We start from the raw sequence: 25,715 nt of genomic DNA on the forward strand, positions 1-25,715 counted from the left end.
ATGTAAAAATCTAAAAAGAGGGCTACTGGTACTTTTTATATATCTTTGAATCTTTGTCACTTTGTATAATGAGTTTATAAAACCTATGCAATTTAAATATTTTTGATTAAGACTTTTTAAAGCAATCTGAACATTGTCCTGAATTTTATGGAAGCCGTTAGGAAATATTTTTCTAAGGGGAGAAATTATGAGGTTTCCTTTTTAGGTGATCACTACAGAAGTTATATAAAAGAAAAGCAAGACTGACAGAAAGAACAGTTAGGAAACTACCACAGATATCCAGGTGGTGGCAGTGAAGAAAGGGACAGCATTTCCAAAAAAATATATAGCTCATCATATATAAATAGGTGTTACACAAACATATTTTAAAACTAATTGGCGTCACTGCCTGAGGCTTGAGTACAGAACACTTGCTCTCTGGAATACACCACAGGGCCAAAGGTGGCTGACTGGATCCAAAGCCCTGACTTAGGTCCTGTGAAGAGACTGATCAGATGAAAAGAAGGAAAAATAGACTAATGGCAATTGCCAGATACAGAGAAAAAGAAGTAGAGGAGCATTTAAAAAGCCAGGATCAAGAATCTGTGGTAATTCCACTGAAATGGCACTCCTGGCAAATGACAGAAATGCCCTTTGAACCTGAGAATAGAGAGATACTGGTGGTCTTAGGAAGAGTGCTTCCTAGGGAATAGAGGATGTAGAGAACAAGGAGGATTGAATGGATCTCAGTGGAATAAGAGTGAGAAAATATGAACTCATCTTTGAAAAGTCCTGTTTGGAAGAGGAGAGAAAGGCTTGGTGCTAAAAGGGGACATGAGATCAAGAAAAGTTGCGTTTGTTTTCTTATTAGTTTTAAGGTAGGAGAAACTTGAGCCAAGGGACAGATAGAGGTTTTCTAAGTCCCAAATTGTACATATGTTGGGAGACTTCCTACAGGAAAGATAAAATTACACATAGAATTAGTTACCTTCCACATAAAAGGTGAAACTATAAAACTACTAGAAGAAAATATGTGGAAAAGCTCCATGACATTGGTCTGGGTACTGATTTATTTTTTATATAATGCCACAGGCACAGGTTAAAAGAAGAAAAAAATAGACTAATGGGATTACATCGAACTAAAAAGCTTCTACACAGCGAAGGAAACAATCAACAGAATGAAGTGACAACCTACAGACTGGAATAAAATATCCGCAAACCATACATCTAATATGAGGTTAATACTCAAAACATGTAAGGAACTCAACTCAAGAGCAAGAAAGTAAGTAACCTGATTTTTTTAAATGGGCAAAAAACCTGAATAGAAGTTTCTCAGAAGAAGACACACAAAGAACCAACAGGTATATTAAAATTAAAAATACTTGATTATACTAATCATTAGGGAAATACAAATTAAAACCACAATGAAATATTACCTCACCTCAATTAGAATGAATATTAACAAAAAGGCAAAAGATAAGTGTTGATGAGGATATGAAGAAAAGGGAAGCCATGTATACTGTCGCTGGTAACGTAAATGAGTATAGTCATTACAGAAAACAGTGTGGAGGTTCCTCAAAAAGTTAAAAATAGAACAGCTATACGATTCAGCAATTCTACTACTGGGTATATATCCAAAGAAAATGAAATCAGTATATCAAACAGATATCTGCACTCTCACTGTCATTGCAGCACTGTTCACGACTGCCAAGACAGTGTATCAACCTGAGTGTCCATCAAAGGGCAACTAAATTTTTAAAAATCTTTTGTATATATACACCGTGAAATACTGTTCAGCCATAAAATAAGGGGATCCTATCATTTGTGACACCATAGATGAATTTGAAGGACATATTAAATGAAACAAGCCAGGCACAGAAAGACGATTACCACCTAATCTTACTTATATAGGGAATCTAAGGAAGCTGAACTAAAGAGTAAAATGAGAGTTAGCAGAAGCTGATAGAGGTCGGAGTTTGGAGGAGGTGGGATATATGTGGTCAAAAGGCAAAAATTTTCAGTTAGAAGAAATAAGTTAAAAAGAACTACTGTACACCATGGTGATGATAATTAATAACGATACATTGCACACTTGAAAATTGCTAAGAGATTAGATTTTAAGTGTCCACACCACAAAAAGTGTGAGGAAATGCATATGTTAATTAGCTTGATTTAGCCATTTCATAATGCATACAAATATCAAAATATCATGTATTTCATAAGTATATACAATTTTTGTCAATTAAAAAAATAATAAAATTAGTTATAAAGGCAAATATTTATTTAGAATGAGAAATCATACCAAATTATACATTGTAAGAAGCTAACAAATTCCATGATTCAGAAAAAGAACATTTTGTTTTAATCACATTATATACCTCTATAATACTTTTACTCTATGATACACACACATATATATATATATAACATATATGTCTATATACTATGATTTTAGGCTGTGTAGTCTTTGAACACTTCTGCATATGATAACGATTTGTGTAATGTTTTCCACAGAGAGAATAGAAAGATAATTTTGGCTTTCCTTTTGTATATCATATATCTCTTACGCATCAGTTCAGATGTTCTTGGCCTCACCTGTCTCTTGTAGCTCTGCAAGGGCTCTGTCTGATTTCCTGTGATGTAATCTAATAGGTCCTTTTTTTTTTTTTCTAGAACCCTGGGGCTTCCCTGTTGACACCTGCTCTGGGATTCTGTTAATGCCCAGACTCATACATGCCAACTCAGAGGAGCACCCAAAGAATAAAACTTTAACCAAGAAGAGAGTGAGCTAGAGAATAAATGTTTACACTTCCCCCCTCTCCCTGTCACTGAAAATGGTCTAGAAGTGACACTGATAGCTTTGGGGGGGGGTCATGGTCCCAATGAAATAGCAGTTAGTCACTCTTGGCAGTAGTCAGCTCTGTGACAAGCATCCTCTCATCTCTCCGTTCTGATTCCTAGCTCCTGCCCTCTTGATTTACACTCCCTAATGATATATGGTAGCAGCACATAAATCCTGACTCAGTCACTAATTGCGGGGTGGGGGCGAATAAGCCTCAGATAGCATTATTTATTTGTTTTTCAATATTGATACATTAAAATTTTTTATTTTAGTTTTTTACCTAGTTAATAATGCTATGTGAAATTAGACTATAAAATTGAAAGATGCTTTATTAAGATTCTTGATAGCTGTAAAGTTTTAGGGCATTTTAAGTTTTCTTATACAGAAACATAAATATTTGAATTGCCAAAATTAACAAGCTTATTGACAATGTTCTTGTTATAGTGTCATATTGTGAGCTCTATTTTATTTCCATCAATGTTAGTATTTTATGGCAACTTTTTCTTAGCCAAATCGTAAACATTTCTGCAGCCACTTCAATCCCACTGGACATAAGATGTATGAAGTTGAGTTGAGAAGAGACAGTGTTCTCAATTTATGTTAAAATATCTTACTTTAAAAATTTTCAAAAATATTTGAGCATGAAAAAATATTGACTTTGAAAGGAGCATATGAAAATGGGGATGCAGTATTGAACAGGGCAGATAATGAGCATGCAACAGCAGTTTTATACATTAATTACCAAAGGCAGTGGGAGAATGTTTAGCCTCCACTTGAGAGAGATGTTCAGGAGATATTGCCTTTGTGTGAGAGAACTGGGTTTTAAGAAAGGCAAACAGGTAGAGAGAATATTATGTGAACCATTTGAAAGTGTGGAGTTCATTCTCAAAGAAAGAGGGGTTCCCAAGGGTGCACTGGTAAAGGCTGGCAATGAAGAAATCACTGGACGTTGAAACCAGGGAGAAGGACACATAACACAGTATTAGAAGGAAAGCAAGGGAAAGGAGGGCTCATTGAGAAAGGACTTGATTCCATGTCAAGAATTCCAAGGATGACAGGAAGCATCCATGTGTGCAGAAATGCAAATATATATGAAATATACCATTTCTTTATTTCTTCTTACTATTTACTTCAGACTCTGAGACCCCCCCCCCAGATTAGGAAGAGAAAGAGACAGCAACAGTGGTTCCTGGTTTTCTGGGACTCAGTGTCAAATGGAAGAAAACCAAAAGTTTGTGGGATATGATGATAAGATAAAGTGCATTATAAAAAATCAGCAATTTATGGCTTTGTCTGAGAGCTTTAAATAGATTGTTGGCCAAAGAATTATTTCTGCTTCAGCAAATTTTAACCCAAGTAGAAAGAGGGATAGTCAAGTGTGAGTCCTGATGAGAGTCCCAACATAGTTTCTAACCTCCATAAAGCCCAATTCTCAGAGGAAGGAAAGAAGAATGATCAGTTCAGGTTCAGTTCAGCCCAGAAGGAAGAAATGATCTTGGCTACAAGGAGGCCTGATTTGGCGAATTTTTATGAACACCATCTCCTACTCCTACTATCTGCTAGAATTTTCACTGTAGTAATATTTAATAGAATCCAGGATTTATAAACAAAAATGGGGCCCATAGTACCACACTAAAAATCAATGACTTCTTTGAAAAGTAAAAAAATGCCAAATGAATACAAGATAATAGTAATAATAAAATAATATACAAATGCAAGTTAGTAGTGAATTTGTTTTCTCAACTACACTTTGAAATTCTATGAATTATTTTTTCAAGATCACTAATCAAAATGATGTCTTTCTTTTGTGACTTCTGTCTTTTGATATTTTAGTAAAAGAGATATTACTTAGCTATACTCAAAATTTGAGAGGAAAAAAATACGCAATAGGAACTTGGCCCTAAAGTGACAGAATTATGTATGTAAACATCAAACTATACATGTAGGATGATATCACTTTTCAGATTATGATTGTTTAATTAATTCAAAAGTTGATTATGTATAGCCACCATGGTCTGAAAGGGTTAATTTACTACTTACAGATAATCCAGCTACTTTCAGAGAGGATTAGTTGGCTCACCGGCTTCAAGAGGATAAATGTGCAATAGCACACAGTAAGGCCCACGTGAAAATGAGGAAATAGCAAGCGGGGGAAGAGGCACACAGCACTAATCTCTGACCCTAAGCAAGACCAAGAGGCAATTGTCTATTCAGACAAGTGCATACAGTCATGGTCCAGGCCAGCACTCCCCTCTCACACAATTTCCCTTTAGAGGAAGAAATGGCTTAGATACACAATATTATACCAAAGCAACAATGATGTTTCTCTTTGCACAGTGCCATTCCCCAGCAATTCCCCAAAGTGTATGCATCATAAGCTAAAAGAGAATAATCATGGACCCACAAGTATCATGCAAGAATACAAAATGTCATTAAAATATTCTTTTAGGCCAGGCATGGTGGCTCACAACTGTAGTTCCAGCTCTTAAGAGACCAAGGAGGGTAGGTCACTTGAGCCCAGGATTTCAAGACCAGCCTGAGCAATACAAAGAGACTCCATCTCTACAAAAAAATTTTTTTAAAAATCAGCCAAAGGAGCATGCCTGTAGTCTCATATACGCAGGAGACTGAAGTGGGAGGATCACTTGAGACTGGGAGGTCAAGGCTGCAGTGAACTGTGAACATGCCTCTACATTCCAACATGGTCAACAGAACAAGACACTGTCTCAAAAAAATGATATTTTACCCAGTTATCATGTAAGTGCTGCCTCACATTCCCAGAGACCCAAACTTCTATATTCTATGATGTTATATATTACAATTATATATTCAATTATATATTCTAAAGAGTGAGTCTAAAATGCTAATTAAGCCCTCTGGCATCTCTTCCTATTCTGTTTTGGATTTGTTTGTTTTATTTTTCCATATCTATTTTTTAACTAGATAGACGAGGGTTGGGAGATTAGAGAAGTGGAAGAGAGACAGAATATATACACATTTATGCATAGACAAATGTTAAATGATATCTATCAAATAATTAATATCCATAATATTTAGAAGTAAGTTTCAAAGTACCCACCCTTGGCAAATTTGGGATGAGAGAGTGCCTTAAAAAAGGATGTCTAGAATTTGTCTAACCTAATTGTTTTTGAAATATTTCTTACAAAACCAATATTCTCCACCTCCTTATCTTCTTGCCTTCAGGTAGCAAAACTAAAATCTAGAAGTAGAAAAAATTCTGTAAGTGTCTAGAATTAAGCATCTTATATGTTTAATTCACCTAGTTATGTGCCAGGCACTTGAGATATATCAATTAACAACTGCTATGGTTTGAATGTTTGCTTCTTCCAAATTCACATTGAAATTTAGTTGTCATTATAACAGTATTAAGAGGTGAATCATTTAAGAATTTTATAAGGGCTTCACCCTTGTGAATGAACTAATGCCATTATTGAGGGAATGAGTTCACCTCTCTTGTACACACTCTGGCATTCACTGGTGCTCTCTCTCTTTCTTCTTCTCTCTCTCATTCTCTTGCTTGTTCTTTCTCTCTTTCTCACTCTCTCTCCCTCTCTGTCTATTACCATGTTATAAGACAGAAAGGAGGCCCTTGCCAAATGACAACTGTTCACCCTTGGACTTCTCAGCCAATAAATTTCTGTTCATTGTAATTTATCCAGTCTCAAGCATTCTATTATAGCAGCACAAAATGGACTAAGACAAATCCAAATAAAAATCTATGTTTTTGTGGAGTTTGTGTTTATAAATGTCATATCCTGGTTTATGTTCTAGTGGGGAATAGATGATAATAAGAAGGTTACAATAATAGCATTTATGGAACACTTCCTTTGTACTAGATTCTGCCCTGAGCACCTTATATTCTCTCATTTGTTTTTCAAAGCAACTCGGTGTACTCAGCATTATTGTCCATATTTTTCATATTGGAATACTAAATGTTAGAGCAGCTGAAGAACTTGCTCAAGTGATATGTCCAGAGTTCAAAACTGAGGTCTTTCTGACAGTTCTTCTTAATTACTTATAAAACTCTTACTGTGTCTCCAAATCCATACCAAATTCCTTGAGAGATACAAAGGGACATAAGATATGAATTATAAGGTCCTCCACTAACATAGAGTCTCATCCAACATTCCACAATTACATGTGCAATTTATAGGATGATTAATGTAACCAAAATTCAAAGAAAGTAGGAATATTGTGAGAAACATAATCACAAAAAGTGTTATTGGAAGGTAAGAGTTGAACTGGGGTTGAAGGGTGAACAAACTCATAAATGAATGGACTTTCCAACTTGCCTACCTTCCTGAATAGTCATGAAGCATTTTATTTGGTTACATCTGATTTTGTCACTAAGCATATCTTTCAGTGTTACCTTCTTAAATTTCACTCTTTGGGTTTCTAATTAGTAATTTTTTTCTGTCCTGAGAACTGTATGTTTCATACATATTTTTTAAGTCTGCTACATTTGGCCCTGTCAACTACACCTTTGTTTAAACTATTTCAGCACTTGGCTCCCTGAGCACACTGATATTCATAGACCATTTCTTCTTAGCTCCCTCTGCAGCCACTTCCCATTCTTTTTTGACTTTTTATTGTTTTTTCTTTTTTTGAGACAGAGTCTCGCTCTGTTGCATTAGCACAATCTCAGCTCACTGCAACCTCTGACCCCTAGGGTCAAGCGATTCTTCTGCCTTAGCCTCCTGAGTAGCTGGAATGACAGGTGCGTGCCACTATGTCCAGCTAATTTTTTGTATTTTTAGTAGAGATAGCATTTCACCATGTTAGCCATGATCTCGATCTCCTGACCTTGTGATTCCTCTCACTGCAGCCTCTCAAAGTGCTGAGATTACAGATGCAAGCCTCTGTGCCTGGCCTTACCACTCTTAAATGTCAGTGTTCTCAAGGTTGCTTCCATCCTGATTTCTCTTTATGTTCTACAAACTATCCATTAATTATCGGAACCAATCCCATAACCGTAACCACAATATATACATCTTAATGATATCCCTTCTAAGGTCTAGACCCAAATAAAAAACAAGAGGACCTATGGGAACTTACATGACAAATACAAAATGGAAATTGTTTATTTTGGTCACTCTCACCACCAACCCCTCCAGTAACAAGAAAACAATATGCATTAAAAATAAAAATGAATATCATTTGTTTTGTTTATTTATGCAGTATCTCAGAAAATGGCATCACAGCCCATTTTCTGAGTCACCCAATTCGGAAACATGGAAGTCACCAAAATATTCTTTTTTTCACCCTTGTATTACATGAAACACTGATCCAAATTTATCTCTTCCACTTAATATGGATGGAATTTGTCCCTCTTTTCTATTCCTACTGTCACTATTTCTGCCTTTGTCTGTTAAGATAGCAATGCTTTATTTTCCAGAAATAATTTCTCCTAATTAGTCTCTACGAACTAGTTTCCTGCCTATTCCAAACATGTAATGTAAGCCGTTGCCAGAGAAATTATTGTAAAACACAAGTCCCTCCATAGCACTCCTTAAGATCTACCAATGGCTCTCCATTGCCTACTAAAATCAACCCAAACTCTTTTTCTGTGTCATACAAGACTTTTATGACCCAGACTATGTTAACTTCTCCAGTTTCAATTCTCACCAAGTTTTATTACTAGAAAGTATTTAAACAAACTTTCATTCTTCTTGTCATTGCCTATGTTTTTCCTCTGTCTACACTGCCCTTTGTTAGTGGTCTATCTAGTAAACTTTTATATAGTCTTCAAAATCAGGTGAAAACATAATTTTCTCTTGAAACTTTTACTGACTACTGACTTTACCCCCATTCCAGAAAGAGTTGATAGTGTTTTTAATGATGTTAGTCCATGCCATATAGTCTTCATTTGCAGTGCCTACCAAAATGATTTTAATTGGTTGCTTTATGTCCAGAGGTACAATTACATTGCAAACATCTATTATTAAGGAATGTTATACTAAGAATTACTTCAATTTATCAGTAAACCATTGTATATCAAGAAAAGTACCAGGGTCTCTTCTATGAAGTTCGGGTGAACACAGAAAGGGTTCTGAAAATTATATATTTACCTAGAGTAACAGATAAAATGAGGAGAGAAGCAAAGGATCAAAGACAAAAGGAAGGTCGTGATTATCAGGTAGATGAATGTGTAAGCAAGGCCAAGCAGTCACCAACAAGAGGATCATGAATGAGACATAGAATGAAACTAAAAAGTTCATTACATGGGTCAGTAGCAACTCAACAGTGTCGAAGGCTAGTTTTTCAGGAAGTACTGAGCACAAAGGACAGAGCATGACTAGGGGATGAAAAGCTCCTTGTAGATCCTGACACTCTTTTCCCATGAACACTGATAAGTAGGTAAAGGTAAACAGGAATTATCTCCTGTCCTGTTTCAGTGTTTTTTTTAAAGGACTAACTTTCTATAACATTTCTCTTGAACACCCCCCACCCTGGAAGCAGCAGAGGACAAGAATTTTTCTCCCTTTGTCTCTAACTTTGCATTCAGGTGAAAAAAAATATAAGAAAACAGTAGTCTCCACGTTGTCCGAGCTTAGTAAAAAGCAACTAAAATAATATTTATTCATTTAGCAAACATTAGTAGAATTATCTACTATTTTCCAGAACTGTTCTAGCCACTTAGAATATATCTTTTTTTAAAAAAAATAGGCCACAATCCCTGATTTCATAGTGTATACAAGAGAATATGCAGCATACTACAATAAACAATAGATGTAAAACTATATAAATTATTTAGTACTATAAAAAAAACAGAGCAGAATGAAAGAGGTGAGGAAAGTTTGGAAAGCAAGGCAGGGACAAAATGTAGAATGAGATGGTTGGGGTAGGCGCCAGTGAGAAAATAATATTTGGGCATTAACTTAAAGATGAGAAGTACACATGCAAGAACAGGAAAAGCTAGTAGTACAAAGCAGAAGAAATTATAATACCTTAGTTATAGTGGACCTGGGAAACAGAATTTGAGTGGTTCAGATCTTGACAGGGAAGAGCCATATCAGATTTTCTCCTTGACGGTACTTGCAGACAGTGGTACTGGTTAGCAGAAACCTTACCATGATCCTTAGTACTTTAGAAACCTCTTGGACAACCAGTAATACCGTCTTATTTTAACCAACTCCCAAGTTAAGATAATGCTGGCAAATTCAGGGGGATCTTGAAGGGTAAAGATCCTTAAAACTAAGAAAAAGAACAATTTATTTGACCAAGAAAGGGAACTCAGTTTTTAGAAATTTGAATTTCTCAGATGTTTCTAGTAACTGCTTCTGCAAGAGATATTCCACAGATTCCTGAAGCACTCAGTTTACCAACCCTCCATGGTCAATGGCTACCAGATTGGTGGGAGGCAAGAGCATTCGTTCATTGAGAGCTTTAAAAAATAACCACATGAGGCCTGAACCCCTGGCTGCATTTCCCACAAATTGCAGGTGCTCAAATGGAGCTGTCCCCTGCCCTGGAAACAACAAAAACAACAAAAACTTTAGCAATTAAGTGCTGGTGAGTCAAGTCTTTCCCAGGCCTGGAAACCACTGCAGCTCCATGTTTTAGTTCTAGTGCAGTGTTTAAATTCCAGAGATCACAGTATATTTTCCTCAGACCAGGATATGATGGCAAGGCACTGATTTAGTTTGGATACAGCATTTAAGTTCTGTTGCTCACTACAAGTTCTCCCTAGAATGGAAAGGAATAGCAGGCCTGAGTTAAAGTTCCACCAAAGAGTACCTGCAGAAGCTGGAAGAAGTGATTATCTTCTCAACTGTACAGGGATCAATGTAAAGATACAAAGATTATGAAAACCCATGGAAATATGAGATCACAACAAGAAATAAACAAAGCTCCAATAATGGACCCAGAAATATTGATGATTTATGAAATGACTGACAAAGAATTCAGAATAATATTTTTTTAAGTTTAGAAAAATCACAAAAAAGGATTAAAAAAATTTAGAAAACAATTAAGAAAGAAAATGAGAAACTTGACAAATATACAAACAATTAAAAAAAGAGAAATCCTTGAAGTCAAAAATACAAGAACTAAACTGAAAATCGTAGTACAAAACTTCAACCATTGATCTGATGAAACAGAGGAAAGAATAAGTGAGCTCAAAAACAGAACATATGAAATTACCCAATCAAAAGAGAAAAAAAAAATGGGAAACAATTTTTTTTTTTTTTTTTTGAGATGGAGTTTCGCTCTTGTTACCCAGGCTGGAGTGCAATGGCGCAATCTCAGTTCACTGCAACCTCCACCCCCTGGGTTCAGGCAATTCTCCTGCCTCAGTCTCCTGAGTAGCTGGGATTACAGGCACGTGCCACTGTGCCCAGCTAATTTTTTGTAATTTTTAGTAGAGACGAGGTTTCACCATGTTGACCAGGGTAGTCTCGATCTGTTGACCTCGTGATCCACCCGCCTCGGCCTCCCAAAGTGCTGGGGTTACAGGCTTGAGGGGAAACCATTAATTGAACTAATCTCCAGGTACTAGACACTCTTGAAAAAGAGAAAAAAAAGGACTGGAAAGCATATTTAAGAAATTAATGTCTGAAAATTTATCAAATCAGCAGAAAGATGGCAGCATTCAGGAACAGGAAGCTTAGAAGTAACCAATAAAAATCAATCCAAAGAACAAATTCCCAAGGCAAATTATGGTCAAATTAGCAAAAACCAGAGACAAATAAAGAATGCTCAAAGCAGGAAAAGAAATATATTACATTGAACAGTCTCAATATGGCTTTCAGAAGATTTTATGGCAGAAACCCTAAGTCAGGAGACAGTAGAATGATATATTCAAAGTGATAAAGGAAAGCACAACAAAAACCTGTTATTTAAGAATACTATACTAACCAAAGTTAACCTTCAAACATTGAAATAAAAAGACTACCAGACAAACAAGATCTGAGGAAATTCATCGACACCAAATCTGTCTTACACAAAATGCTAAAGAAAGTGCTTCAGGCTTAAAGAAAAGTATGCTGACATGTAACAAGAAAACATCAAAAAGTATAAAACTCACTGGTAAAAGTCAGCACACAAAAAATTCAGAATACTCTAATACTGTAATTGTGGCATATAAACCACTTATATCTTTAGTATGAAAACTAAAAAACCAAATTATTAAAGACAAATAATGACTACAGCAATGGGTTAAGAGATGGACAACATAAAATCTGTAAACTGAAACATCAAAAAATAAGAATGAAGGAAATGGTATGAAAGTAAAAAGTTCATTTTTGTTAGTTTTTTTTTTGTGATGAAGATTAGGTTGGTATCAGTTTAAAATAGCCTGTTATAACTATTAAACATTTTTGTAAGCATCATAATAACCACAAAGAAAAAATCTATAATGGAGACACTAAAAATAAATAGCACAGAAACAGAACATATTACTAGAGAAAGTAACTTAATCACGAATGCAAACAGCAAAAGGAAAAAAGGATAATCTATAAAACAACTAGAAACAAAAAGCAAAATGATAGTAGTAAATCCTTACCCATCAATAATAACATAAAATGTAAATGGATTAAATTATCAAATAAAAAGACACATAGTGTGTCACTATTAGTGACACTTTGAATGTGGCTAAATGAATTAAAATAAAATAAGGTCCAACTATATTCTGCCTACAAAAAACTCACTTCATCTTTAAAAGCACACATATACTGAAAGTGAAAATATAGAAAAAGATACTCTCTGCAAACAGAAACCCAAAGCAAGCAGGAGTAGCTATACTTATTTTGAACAAAATAGGCATTATGACAAGAATGGTTTAGAAAAAGACAAGGACAGTATACAATGATAAAGGAGTCAATATACCAAGAGAATATAATCATTTCAAATATATATGCAACCAATACTGGAGTACCCAAACATATAAACCAAATATTAATAGATCTAAAGGAGAATCAGTTCCAATATAGTGATAGTGGGGGACTTCGACACCTCACTTTCAGCAATAGACAGATCTTCTCAACAAAACATGGAATACACTCCAGGATAGACCATTTATTATGATAGAAAACAAGTCTTTGCAGATTTTTTAAAAATGAAATCATATATCATGTATCTTTTCTGACCTACCGAAATAAAAACAGAAGTCAATATCAGAAAGAATATTGGAAACTGTAGAAATACAGGGAAATTAAACAACATTTCCCAAATAATAATGCATCAATGAAGAAATTGAAAAGATAATTAAAAATTCCTTGAGATAAATGAAAATGGACGTACAATATACCAAAACCTATAGGATACAGTAAAAGCAGTTCTAAGAGAGAAGTTTATACCAATAAATCCCTACACCCAAGAAGCAGAAAGATCACTAGTAAACAACCTAATGTTATACCTGAACAAACTAGAAAAACAGCTAACTCACAAATTAGTAAAAGAAAATCAAGATCAGAACAGAAATATTTTTTAAGAATATATTTGTTAAATATAAAAGATCAACAAAAGAAAGAGCTCAGTTTTTGTTAAGATAGACAAACATTTAACTAGACTAACCGAGCAAAAAAGAGAAACAAATAAAATCAGATATGAAAAAGAAGACATAACAATCAATACCACAGAAATACAAAGGGTCACGAGAGACTATTGTGAACAACTATTAACCAATGAATTGGGAAATCTAGAAGAAATTGATAAATTTTTAAACACATAGAACCTACCAAGATTGAATCATGAAGAAATAAAAAAACCCAAACAGACCAATAATTAGTAATGAAATTAAAGCAGTAACTAAGACACTTCTCATCAAAGAAAAGCCAAGAACCTGATGGCTTCACTGCTAAATTCTATCAAACATTTAAAGAAAAACTAATGTCAATTCTTCTCAAAGTCTTCCAAAACAAATGAAGAGGAGAGAATACTTCCAAATTCATTCTATGAGGCTAGCATTACCCTGACACCAAAATAAGGCAAGAACACAACAACAACAAAAAGAGGTGGGCCAATATGCCTAATGGAGTTAAATACAAAAGTCCTCAACAAAATATTAGCAAACTGAATTGAACAACATACCAAAAAAAAAAAATCATTCACCATGATCAATTAGGACTCATCCCAGGATGCAAGGAAGGTGGAGGATACACAATCCAATAAACATAATATATCACATTATGAGAATCAAGAAAAATAACCAAATGGTCATTTGAATTTGACCATCAGATGCAGAAAACTCATTTAATAAAATTCAACATCACTTCATGATAGAAACTCTTAACAATTTTGGTATGGAAGAAACATATCTCAACACAATAAAGGCCATATATTACAGACCCACAGCTAACATCATACTGAATGGGAAAAAGTTGAAAACTTTTCCTCAAAAATCTGGAACAAGACAAGGATGCCCATTTTCACTTTTATTCAGCATGGCACTGATAGTCCCAGATAGAGCAACTAGGCAAGAGAAAGAAATAAAGGGCATTCAATTTGGAAAGGAAAAAGTGAAATTGCCCCATTTGCACATGACATGATCATATATCTAGAAAATCCTAAATTATCTACCAAAAAATTGTTAGAACGAATAAATCAATTCATTGAAATTTCAGTATACAAAATCAACATATATTAATCAAAAAAACCAAAAGCATTTTATATGTCAATAATTAATTATCTAAAAAAGAATTCAAGAAGGCAATCTCATTTACAATAGCTACAAAAATAAAATAAAATACTGAGGAATAAATATAACCAAGGATATAAAAGATGTCTACAATGAAAACTATAGAACATAGATTAAATAAATTGAAGATGACACAAATAAATGGTATCCCATGTTCACAAATTGAAATAATTAAAATCATTAAAATGTCCACACTATCCAAAGAAATCTATAGATTAAATGAAATCCCTATCAAAATATCCATGCCATTCTTCACAGAAATAGACAAAAAAAAAAGTCTAAAATGTGTATGGAATTATAAAAGACCTTGAATAGCCAAAGCAATCTTGAGCAAAAAGAACAAATCTGGAGACATCACGCTACCTAACTTCAAAATATACTACAGAGCCATACTAACCAAAACAACATGATATACAAAAATCAACTCAAAATGAATTAACAACTTAAATGTAATACCCAAAACTATAAATTACTAGAAAATAACATAGATAAAATGCTTCAGGACATTGGTCTGGGCAAGGATTTTTGGGATAGGATCTCAAAAGCACAGGTAACACAAGCAAAAATAGACAAATGGGATTATATCAAACTAAAAAACTTCTGTAGAGCAAAGAAAACAACAGAGTGAAGAGACAACCTACATAAAGGGAGAATTTGCAAACTATGTATCCAACTAGAAGTTAATATTCAGAATATAAAAGAAACTCAAACAACTTAATAGCAAAAACAACAACAAAAAAACTAGAAATGCATGTGCCCACACACACCTCCCCCAACACACACCCCCAAAGAACATCCAAATAATCCAGTCAAGGAATAGGCAAAAAATCTAATAAACATTTTTCCAAAGACATACAAATGGCCAGCAGGTATATGACAAATGCTTAACATCACTGATATTTAGGGAAATGCAAATCAAAACCACAATGACGGACCTTACCCAAATTAAAATGGCTGTCATCAAAAAGACAAAAAATAAACAAATAACAAATGCTATAGGGATGATGAAAGATACTTTTGGTGGGAATGCAAATTAGTATAGCCATTATGGAAAATTGTATGGAGCTTCCTCAGAGAACAAAAAACAGAACTACCGTTTGATCCACCAATTCTATTAGTGGGTATATATCCAAAGGAATTGAAAGCAGTATGTTGAAGAGATATCTGCATTCCCATATTTTTTGTAGCACCATTCACAATAGCCAAAAGATGAAATCAACCTAAGTATTTATCAACTGACAAATGGATAAAGAAACTGCAGTATAAACCACGGAATACTATTCATCTAGAAAAAGAGGATAAAATCCTGTCATTCGTACAAACATGGATAAACCTAGAGGACATAATGTTATGTAAAATAAGCCAGAAACAGAAAGACAAATACCATATAATCTCACTTAGATGGGAAATCTAAAAAGGTTGATAGAAGTAGAGAGTAAAATAGTGATTACTAGAGACTGTGGAGGGGTTGATGGAGAGGGAATGGGGAGAAATTGGTCAATGGGCACAAAGTTACAGTTAGACAGGAGAATAAATTCTGGTGTTTAATTACATAGCAGCATGCAGCTACTACAATGTATTGTATGTTTCAAGATAGCTGGAAAAGAAGATTCTAAAAGTTATTAAGACAAAGAAATAATAAAGATCTGAAGCGATAGACATAACTCTCCTGATTTGAACATTACACAATGTTTATATGTATTAAAACATCACACTGTACTTCATAAATATGTACAATTTTGTGTCAATTATAAACAAAGAAAGTTTTTGTAAGGTAATCTCCTGAACAGATGTACAGTGCTTAATGAGGTTTGGAAAACCATGAAAGAAAATCCTCTTAAAGAAGCAATCTGGAAGTGTTTGAACTAAGACAGGGCTAGTCTGGCAGAATAAGTGACCTAAAATCGAGAGCTATCAACAATAGAAACATCATGGGGAGGACTGGAGAGAGATTGTAGGCAAATCTAGTGTGGTGATCTTCCAGGATGCTCAGGTATAAGGAGTGGGGTGAGTAGTATTTTGGTTTTTCAGGTGTATTCTTTTTCCTTAGCTTTTGTTCTGAATGTTCCCATGAAGTTTCTATTTTGTTTTTAAGTGTCAGGCTGGCAGGGCCACTGTCTATCTGGGAATACATCTGTCCTGACATCATAGCCTCCCTCCTTTTATGTGACATTTAGGAGTGCTTCAGTTAAATGATTCTGATTTTTCTCCCAATGTTGCTGGGGGAAAATGTTAGGATTAATTTGCTTGGGTTTGTTGGATACATGTGCTTCAATTCCAGGGAAAGCTATAGATACATGCATCTCAGCAGGGAGGAACCTTTCCTCTGATAAGCAGATTTCCACATGTTCTTTTACTTGGTCTGGCAGCACCAAGCCAAATGTATCTGGTACTAACTAAATGTACTCTGGACAAACTCTAGAGGTAGTAACATTTAGGAAAGCAGAGCTACATGGATTTGGATCTCAGCTTCATCGCTTTTCGGCTGAGACCTTCTACAAGTTATTTAGCCTCTCTGAACTTTCATCTTCTACTGTTAAAAAAAAAGTGGAGTGATAATCCCTATCAATGATTCCTTTATTCAGCTATTGAATACCTCCTTTGTGCTAATCACTTAACTAGGTACAAGAAATTTAGTGATAAATGAAGTAGACATGATACTAACCCTGCATCTACAGGTCTCAGAGTTTACCAGAAAATACCCAGAGTAAATAAATATTTACATGTGAAGTTTTTAAAAAGAAGTATTGGAAGTCACAGGATCACATGAAAGACTTAATCTGTTTCAGAAGGATTAGGGTAGAGTTGTTTAAGTCTTGGAGGAGGAACCTTGTAAAGGTGATCAGAAGGAAGGAAGGGAACTAAGAGGATATTCCAGACAAAGTCCAGAAGAAAAACAGCTTATGGCCCAATACCGGGCAGGCACAAAGAAAGAATTAAGTAAGTGTTAGTATTTGTATAGGGTTAGATATCATTATGATCCTCTTAATATGGTATCTTCAAGGCTTAAATGCCATATTTGACGTTTAAGAGAAATTTGCACTTACAGTTACTTTCAGTCAAGAAGGGTATTCTTTTAAAATAGGAGATAAACTGAAATCCCTTATTCAGTTTTTTTAATGAAATGATACAATGTTGCAAGTGCTTGTATCTATGATTAATATAAAGAACCAAAGCTATAAAGTCAAGGCAGCATGTCCATAAATACTCAAAGCAGCAAAAATGATGAGTACAGAAAAGAAACCATAATAATAGATTTCCAATATCTGCCTTCCCATATCATCCACATCTGCCTGATGGTTGTCCTTTATGGTTCAATTTTTACTTCAGAGACTGATAGAACTGAAATAACTTTTAGCTGAGATGCATATATCATGAATCTAACTGGGACCAGAGAATCACCATTCAGAGCCAATTTTCTTTCTGTAAAATTGTAGTCCTAAAATTACTATTGATCACTTTGTTGCAATTGAAAAAACTTAAGATAGAATTGGTGTGAATACAGATAATGTTCATAGGTTAAGGAGATTCTCAGCACACAAGGGAAGATTTATGCATGTGGTACATGGTTACATTATGAAGAATTATTTAGAATTATCTTTTTTTTTTTTTTTTTTTTTGAGACGGAGTTTCACTCTTGTTACTCAGGCTGGAGTGCAATGGCGTGATCTTGGCTCACTACAACCTCCGCCTCCTGAGTTCAAGCAATTCTCCTGCCTCAGCCTCCCAAGTAGCTGGGATTACAGGCATGCGCCACCATGCCCAAATAATTTTTGTATTTTTAGTAGAGACGGGGTTTCACCATGTTGACCAGGATGGTCTCAATCTCTTGACCTCGTGATCCACCTGCCTTAGCCTCCCAAAGTGCTGGGATTATAGGCGTGAGCCACCACACCCGGCCTAGAATTATCTTAAATAATGATTTCTTTGCTTATTAAATGCTGACATATTGGTTTTATATTAGTAATTATTAAAATATTATAACAATGTTTAAGAAATTAAGCATGTTATTCAGCACCCTTCAAGATTTATGAGTGTATTAACAAAATATTAAACATTTTATAGTCCATAATTTTTTTTTTTTTTTTGAGACAGAGTCTCACTCCGTCGCCAGGTGCCGGGCTGGAGGGCAGTGGCCCGATCTCGGCTCACCACAACCTCTGCATCCCAGGTTCAAGCAATTCTCCTGCCTCAGTCTCCCCAGTAGCTGGGACTACAGGTGCGTGACACTACGCCCATCTAATTTTTGTAACTTTAGTAGAGATGGGGTTTCACCATGTTGGCGAGGCTGGTCTCAATGTCTTGACCTCGTGATCCACCCGCCTCGGCCTCCCCAAGTGCTGGGATTACAGGTGTGAGCTACTGCACTCGGCAGTCCATAAATTTTTAATAATGAGTTAATTCTTAAAGTCAATATCAATAAAACTTCCTGCCTTCCATGGGCTCAGGTTTGCCCACCAAAATCTGAATACTGTTCAGACGCTGGGTAGAGAACTAGGAAAGCCTGAGATCTGTGATTGCTGCTGGCCTCCCAGACTGTAATTCAGACCCTTTTCTACCCAGAACTCTGACCCTTGGTTCTAATTATGACTAGTTTCTCCATCTTGCCGAAGCTTGGATACTTGATTCTCCAGTTTTACTTTTTGTGTCCCGTTCCTACTGGTTGACATTCAGGTGTTTAACATTACACTCACCAGGCTGAGTTTGTATGTCTTAGCTAACCCCCTGAACCTGACCTAAATCCTACCTTCAGCAATGTCTTGATTTTTTCCAGCCATCTCCAGGCACAGTGCCACAACCACAGCTCTATCTGTAGAACAAGAATTCTCAGACCTTTTCTGTCTACCTCCTCTTCCAAGAGGAATGCTGCTAAGTGGAGGGGTCAAAATCAAACACTCTGAAGAGGATATATTTCCCGGTAGGAGGAGTTCATATTTAATGGTGTTTTACTCTTTTCTACTGTTTCCTAATCCATGGTACTGGCATAATAAAAGGACCACTGCCTGCCTCAAAGTAAGCTGTAAGTTTCTCTTGTTTTTCCCCCACAAGTGCATTCAAACTTTAGCTTTAAAAGAAAGAAACTCCTCCTGGATATCAGGTCTAAACTGCTTTGTTCCATTCCAGCTTTGCTAGAGCTATGCTTGGCGTACTAACTCAGCTGATAAAATGGAACAGTGGTTGCCCTTCCCTACATGTTACCTGTGTATACAGTTCCCCGGAGATCCTTTCTAGGGAAGGAGTGGTTAGTAGAACCTGATTTCTTAAAATTCCACATTATATAGTATATATCTGTAGCAAATCAAACCTTGATGGCTTTTTAAGACTGCCACTTTGTTGATCCACTTTTCACCACCAAATATTCATTTCATGTTATGTGATGTAGATGAGATTGTACTAGTCTTTATGTTCCTAAATGAAAACATAGAATTCTTTGGTAACTCCCTGGGTTACACAATCTACTCAAGGCAAAAATTGGCTGAAAGCAATACTCTACAAACTTTCATCAAGAAAACGTTCCCACCCTTACATACCCACATCAGAATGATAGCTTCAAGGTTAAAATAACAAGGACATATTCTCATATACTTTTGTACACATTTCTGAAGATGGAAAAAATAATAAGCCCCTTGTGGGCTGGATTGTTGTCTTATACTCCTCTATCACTTTCCAAGAACATAGCAAAAGGCTGTATTCTTTCAAATATTTTTGAATAGAAATGAATAAAGAATCCTAGCAAGATGGATTAGTATTCTTAAAAACAAAATAATAAGGTGGCTGTAGGCACTTCCAAGAATTACATACACAAAAAAAAAATCCAACCCAAATTGTGTGGGCAATGATGAAAGTTATTTCCTTCTGGTAACTGGTCTGTGGTGGTCTTAGAATAGTTATTAGCAAACCGCAGTATAACCAGCTATCTAGTTTACAATATCAGTGGGCTCGGGATTAAGTGTTATTACAAGTGGGTCTCCCGGGGTAAATTTACATATATTCAACAACCACAACTGTGTGAAAACAAATTTCTATAAACACACATTCTTTTAGTTTATAGACAACCATTATTAATCTAAGGTCAGTTTTTCTAATCATTAGAGAGGTTGAGGCCAATTACATCATACTTTCCTCCTGTGACCTGTTACACAGGTAAGATCTCACAAGCATGAACATAAAGAATCACCATGATTAAGAAACCTCTAGTCCAACATACTCAGGAGCTGAGGTAATAGAAACAGAAAGAGACAAAGTTCCCATGAAGAGAAGAGGCACCAAAAGGATCATGGGCATAGAAAAACCCCATCCATCTATCTCAAGTGTGATTGTTCACTATCATTGAATACTTGAATATTTACTCTCTGCCAAATAATGTGGATAGGAGCTGAAAGGGTTTCCTGGAACTCGAGACTTTGAGTGCTAAAGCCAAAGTGATTGGTATTCCTAGACTGTAAATAATCTCTGCCCTCAAGGAACAGATGGCTTAGGCAATTGACATGACTTGGCTCTGTGTCCCCACCAAAATCTCATCTCAAATTATAATCTCCATAATCCCCATGTGTCAAGGGAGGGATCTGGTGGAAGGTGATTCAATCACTGTGGTGGTTTGCCCCACAACCATCTCATGGGTTCTCACGAGATTTAATGGTTTTATAAGTAGCAGTTTCCCCTGCTGTCTTCTCTCTCATACTGCCTTGAGAAGAAGGTGCTTCTTTCCCCTTCTGCCATGATTGTAAGTTTTCCGAGGCCTCCCAGTCATACGGAACTGTGAGTCAAGTAAAGCTCTTTCCTGTATAAATTGCTCAGTCTAAGGTACTTATAGCAGTGTGAAAATGGACTGATATAGTGATAAATTAAATGTGAATAAAAAACAAATGCTACAAAGTTAGTTATGGATATAAGTACCATGGAAAAACAAAACAGAAATATCAAGAGTACTTTCTGAAAGCCTATAGTTCTCAATACTGGCTGCTCATTTTTATTTATTTTTTTATTAGTTGAGTAAGCTGAGGCACAGAACATAAAATTATTTGCCCTAAATTCCCCAGAGATTCTGATTTAATTAATCTAGAGTGGTGATTGGACATGAGTATTTTGTTTTCAGAGTCACAAGAGACTCTAATATGTAGCCATTGTTGAGTTACTGAACTAAACCCATCCCTGAAGCATGGAAGGTTATAATCAGGTAAAATGGACAAGGCAGGGAAGGATGATCCATCTTAAAGGAAATAGCATATGGAAATATCCTGAGGCAAAGAAGCATGATCCTTTAGAATATGCAGTGCAGTCCAGTATAGACAGAACATATGATGCTGAAGGGAACATAATAAAAGGTGTGGTTGGAAATGTAAGTGAGATTCAGATACCAAAGGGCCTTGAAAAGCATTTTCAGAAGTCTAATCCTATGTCATGAGAGGAAAGTGGGCAATTGATAGCCAGAACTGCCTTCTAAGTATTGTTTACTTTTAAATTAAATACTTTGTTCTTCTGAATGCTTTGATGACCTTGGACAGTCAAGTTGTCCTTGAGCCGAGTTTCAGAACATCTGCTCTAGAACTGAGAGAATGAACAGCAGGTGTTAAGTAGTGCTGATATACCAAAAAATGGGAGTGTGGAGGGGTATGGGAAATTAGAAAGTCCATGTTCATGTAAAGGGTGCAGGCAAAAGTCAACTTCAGCGTACTGTTGCCATTTGGGAATAAGGAATGTGGTTAGATTATCATATTTAAACGAAGAGAGGGAAATCCTTTAATTTTAAATTAAGTCTTCCAGTATTTAAATATTGATTCCCAATGCTGTACAAGCCAGTCAATGCACGCCTGTGGTTTCAGTCCCAGGGAAATATTTGGAGTTTCAGGAAGGAGCTAGAAATAGAAAAGGATGAGGAAGAAGGCAGTAAGGAATGCGAGCGAGGCCAAGGAGATCATGTGAAGCAGAGGAACAACAGAGTGAAAGAGAAGGTAAAAAAGCATTTGCAGTGTTGCCAAAGGAATTTTTTAAGTACAAGGTTTCCACTATCTAACTCAAAATTTAGTTTTGTTACAGTTTAAGACAGACAATAGAGGAACAAAACTGCATGTGAGAGACATCCTAACTAGCAAGATAAATTTTGGTGGCTCTTAAGACAGAAGCACAGGCTCAGGAGTCAGATTTGCATTTAAACACTCCTTCTGCCTTTTGTTAACTGGATTACCTTAGCAAATTAATCTACTTTCCTTCGTCTGTTAAATACAGATAACAGTATCAAACTCTTAGGGTTATTATGAAGATTAATTGATATAATAAACAATGAATGTTTAGTACAGTTTATGGCACACTTTAAACATTTAGCAATTGTTGGTTATATCTACTATTATCAGGAAAGTGGCCATGAGAACAATGGACATCAGGTGTATTGGACAGACATTAAGAGGAAAGAATTTATAGAACTTGGTTAATTGAATATAGTTGTTGAGGGGACAGGGGAAGAAGCATCGCTCCCATATTTCTGGCATGAACAACTGGGTAGGTAGGGGATGACTTGAATTATAATAAAAAATGGAGGACAAGGACTACTTTTGGTAGGAAAAATGATGTGTCAGTTATAAAATTTGTCCCTGGGAGACATTAAGATTGTGCCCAATAGGCAGCTGGCTATTTGTATCTAGAGCTAGGAAGGAAGAGTTAAGATGGAAATATATTCCTACAATTAACCAGTAGAAAAGTGGCAAGTAAAGCCTTGAAAATGGATTAGATCAATACCTGGGTGATACGGCTTGGCTCTGTGTCCCCATTGAAATCTCACCTTGAATTGTAATCCCCATAATCCCCATGTGCAGGAAGGACCAGGTGGAGGTAACTGAATCATCGGGGCAGTTTCCCCCATGCCCTTCTCATGATAGTGAGTGACTCTCATGAGAGCTAATGGTTTTATAAGTGTCTGGCATTTCCCCTGCTTGCATTCATTCTCTCTCCTGCCACCCTGTGAAGAAGTGCCTTCCCCTGTGACTGTAAGTTTCCTGGGGCCTCCCCAGCCATGCGGAACTGTTGAGTCAATAAAACCTCTTTTTTAAATAAATTACCCTGTCTCGGGTATTTCTTCATAGCAGCGTGAGAATGGACGAATACAGTGATGGACTAATACATACTAATAATATGTACAACAAATCCCCATGACACGTTTTACCTATGTAACAAACCTTCACATGTACCTCCAAACCTAAAATAAAAAAAAATGGATTAGCTCATGAAAAACAAACTGTATAAAAAGAAAAGACAGTCAGGCACAAAGAATGAAGGGGAAAAATGTTTTCTGTTTTTGTTTTTATTTAGAAAAATTATGTTAAATGAGAAGAAACTACGCTGCTGAGGCTATGGATAGGAGGCAAATCTTGCCTTTGTGCAGATGTGTCCAATGTTAAAATGGTGAGGAGAGCCCGAAGCAGGCCCTCCTCTTGGATTCAGAATGGGAGAGGTTAAATGTCCACACTGGTGCTCTGAACTGGTAAGTGTTAGAGATGGCATCTGTCCTGATAGAAGAAATAGAGCTGAGACAAGAGGGATCAAATCAAGTGGACAGCAGTAAGCCCAGTTATTTTTCCTTTTCATTGCTTTCTAGCCTTTAGTATAATTTCATTCAAACATTTCATCTGTGTGTCATCTCTGCTACATGGTAAAATCTAGTGTTCATGGATGCTCAGGCCAGTATTAAAGCATGTCTCCCCTCTCTCTCTCCTCCTAAGCTACTCTATGTAGCAGCGGGCAGTGAGTGAACCTCAGGGGAAAGAGCAATAGCTCCTTGTATTGCTTCTTACCAGCGAAGCTCTTTTGGTGAGAAACCCTGGGTTTTATTTTATCAAGGCAGAGGACATGTCACCATGGGAAGGAGCAGCCTGAGGGGTAGATGTGAAGGAAGACCCAAAGTCAGCCCCAGTCCCACACAGGATATTTCTGTCAGGCTAGAAGCAAGCTGGGGAACAGATACCAATGAAGAGCGAGGAATGGAGCAGTGCAGTTTTAGGTTTGAATCCATCTTAGCAGTCCTGGAAGTGGCGTCAATTCATCTAATGTTCAGAGCTCCTATTTTCAAGAGATGCTCTTCAGTTAGAATAATATCTATCTTTCTGTATTTCATAAAATCAGAAATAATTTAAGTATGCTAGTCACAGTGGCTCACACCTGTAATCCCAGCACTTTGGGAGACTGAGGCGAATGGATCACCTGAGATCAGGAGTTCAAGACCACCCTGGTCAACATGGTGAAACCCTGTCTCTAATAAAAATACAAAAAAATAGCTGGACATGGTGGTACATGCCTGTAATCCCAGCTACTCAGGAAGCTGAGGCAGGGGAATTGCTTGAATCCAGTAGGTGGAGGTTGCAGTGAACCAAGATTGCGCCATTGAACTCCAACCTGGGCAACAAGAGTAAAACACTGTCTCAAAAAAAGAAAGAAAGAAAAAGAAAAAGAATTTATGAAACATTTATCCTGCAATAGCACTCAAATGTGTCATTAGATGACTAGAAGAAACCCAACTTTATATAAGCACAGTAAAAAAGTGTTTGCATATGCAAATGAAGAGTCAGGGCTGTCATAGTTGTCATTAGGACTCAGTTTCTCTCTGCTGTGCGTTTTGCTGGGTTGGCTTCATTCTCAGGCTGTGGCGGTCCTGGGAAACTACAGAGGAACATTATCTCTACTGTCATCAGTTTCAGCACAAAAGACCTTTTGGCTTCCTAAATGGTCTCATACACGTAGTGGGACCCAGACTGACCACTCTGGTCATTTTGATTGCCATTACCATTTTAATAATAAATAGTTGGCCCCTGTATAGTACACCCATATCCTTGTGCCTAGAGGTCAGATCTTACTTTTGAATCAGTCACTGGCCAGGTATATGTAATTAAGCTAATTATCACATCTTGGACCACAAAACTTCACCTGGTCCAATAATTATAGCTAGATTCTGCTCTCACTTGTTTCACATTAGAAACTGCAACATTTGTTAAAAGAATGGAAGAAAGACAATGCCTCAATGCCTGGGCACAATTTCCAGAAAATCTGGTTTCATTGTTAGAGATGGAACCCTAGCATTAGCATTCTTTTAAGCCCCAAGGTGGTTCCAATAGGCCTCCAGTTTAAGAATCCTGGTCTAGGGGCGTTCGGTCCCCTGATCAGCCTGGACACCATCCACTGTGCCAGGACTAGACACTCACCTAAATCACTTGTACTAGATATGGAAGAGGGGTTGTTTCCCCAAACTAATCT

The 25,715-nt window shown here is 36.3% G+C and overlaps 1 protein-coding gene across 2 annotated transcripts in view; it reads right to left on the reverse strand.

The window, feature by feature from the left end:
• SLC26A7 (solute carrier family 26 member 7) overlaps nucleotides 1–25,715 on the reverse strand; it is a 157,825-nt gene that overhangs the window by 119,012 nt on the left and 13,098 nt on the right. The gene's annotated exons all lie outside the window — the stretch shown is intronic.

Source organism: Callithrix jacchus, chromosome 16, assembly GCF_049354715.1.
Source record: "Callithrix jacchus isolate 240 chromosome 16, calJac240_pri, whole genome shotgun sequence".
NCBI lineage: Eukaryota > Metazoa > Chordata > Mammalia > Primates > Cebidae > Callithrix > Callithrix jacchus.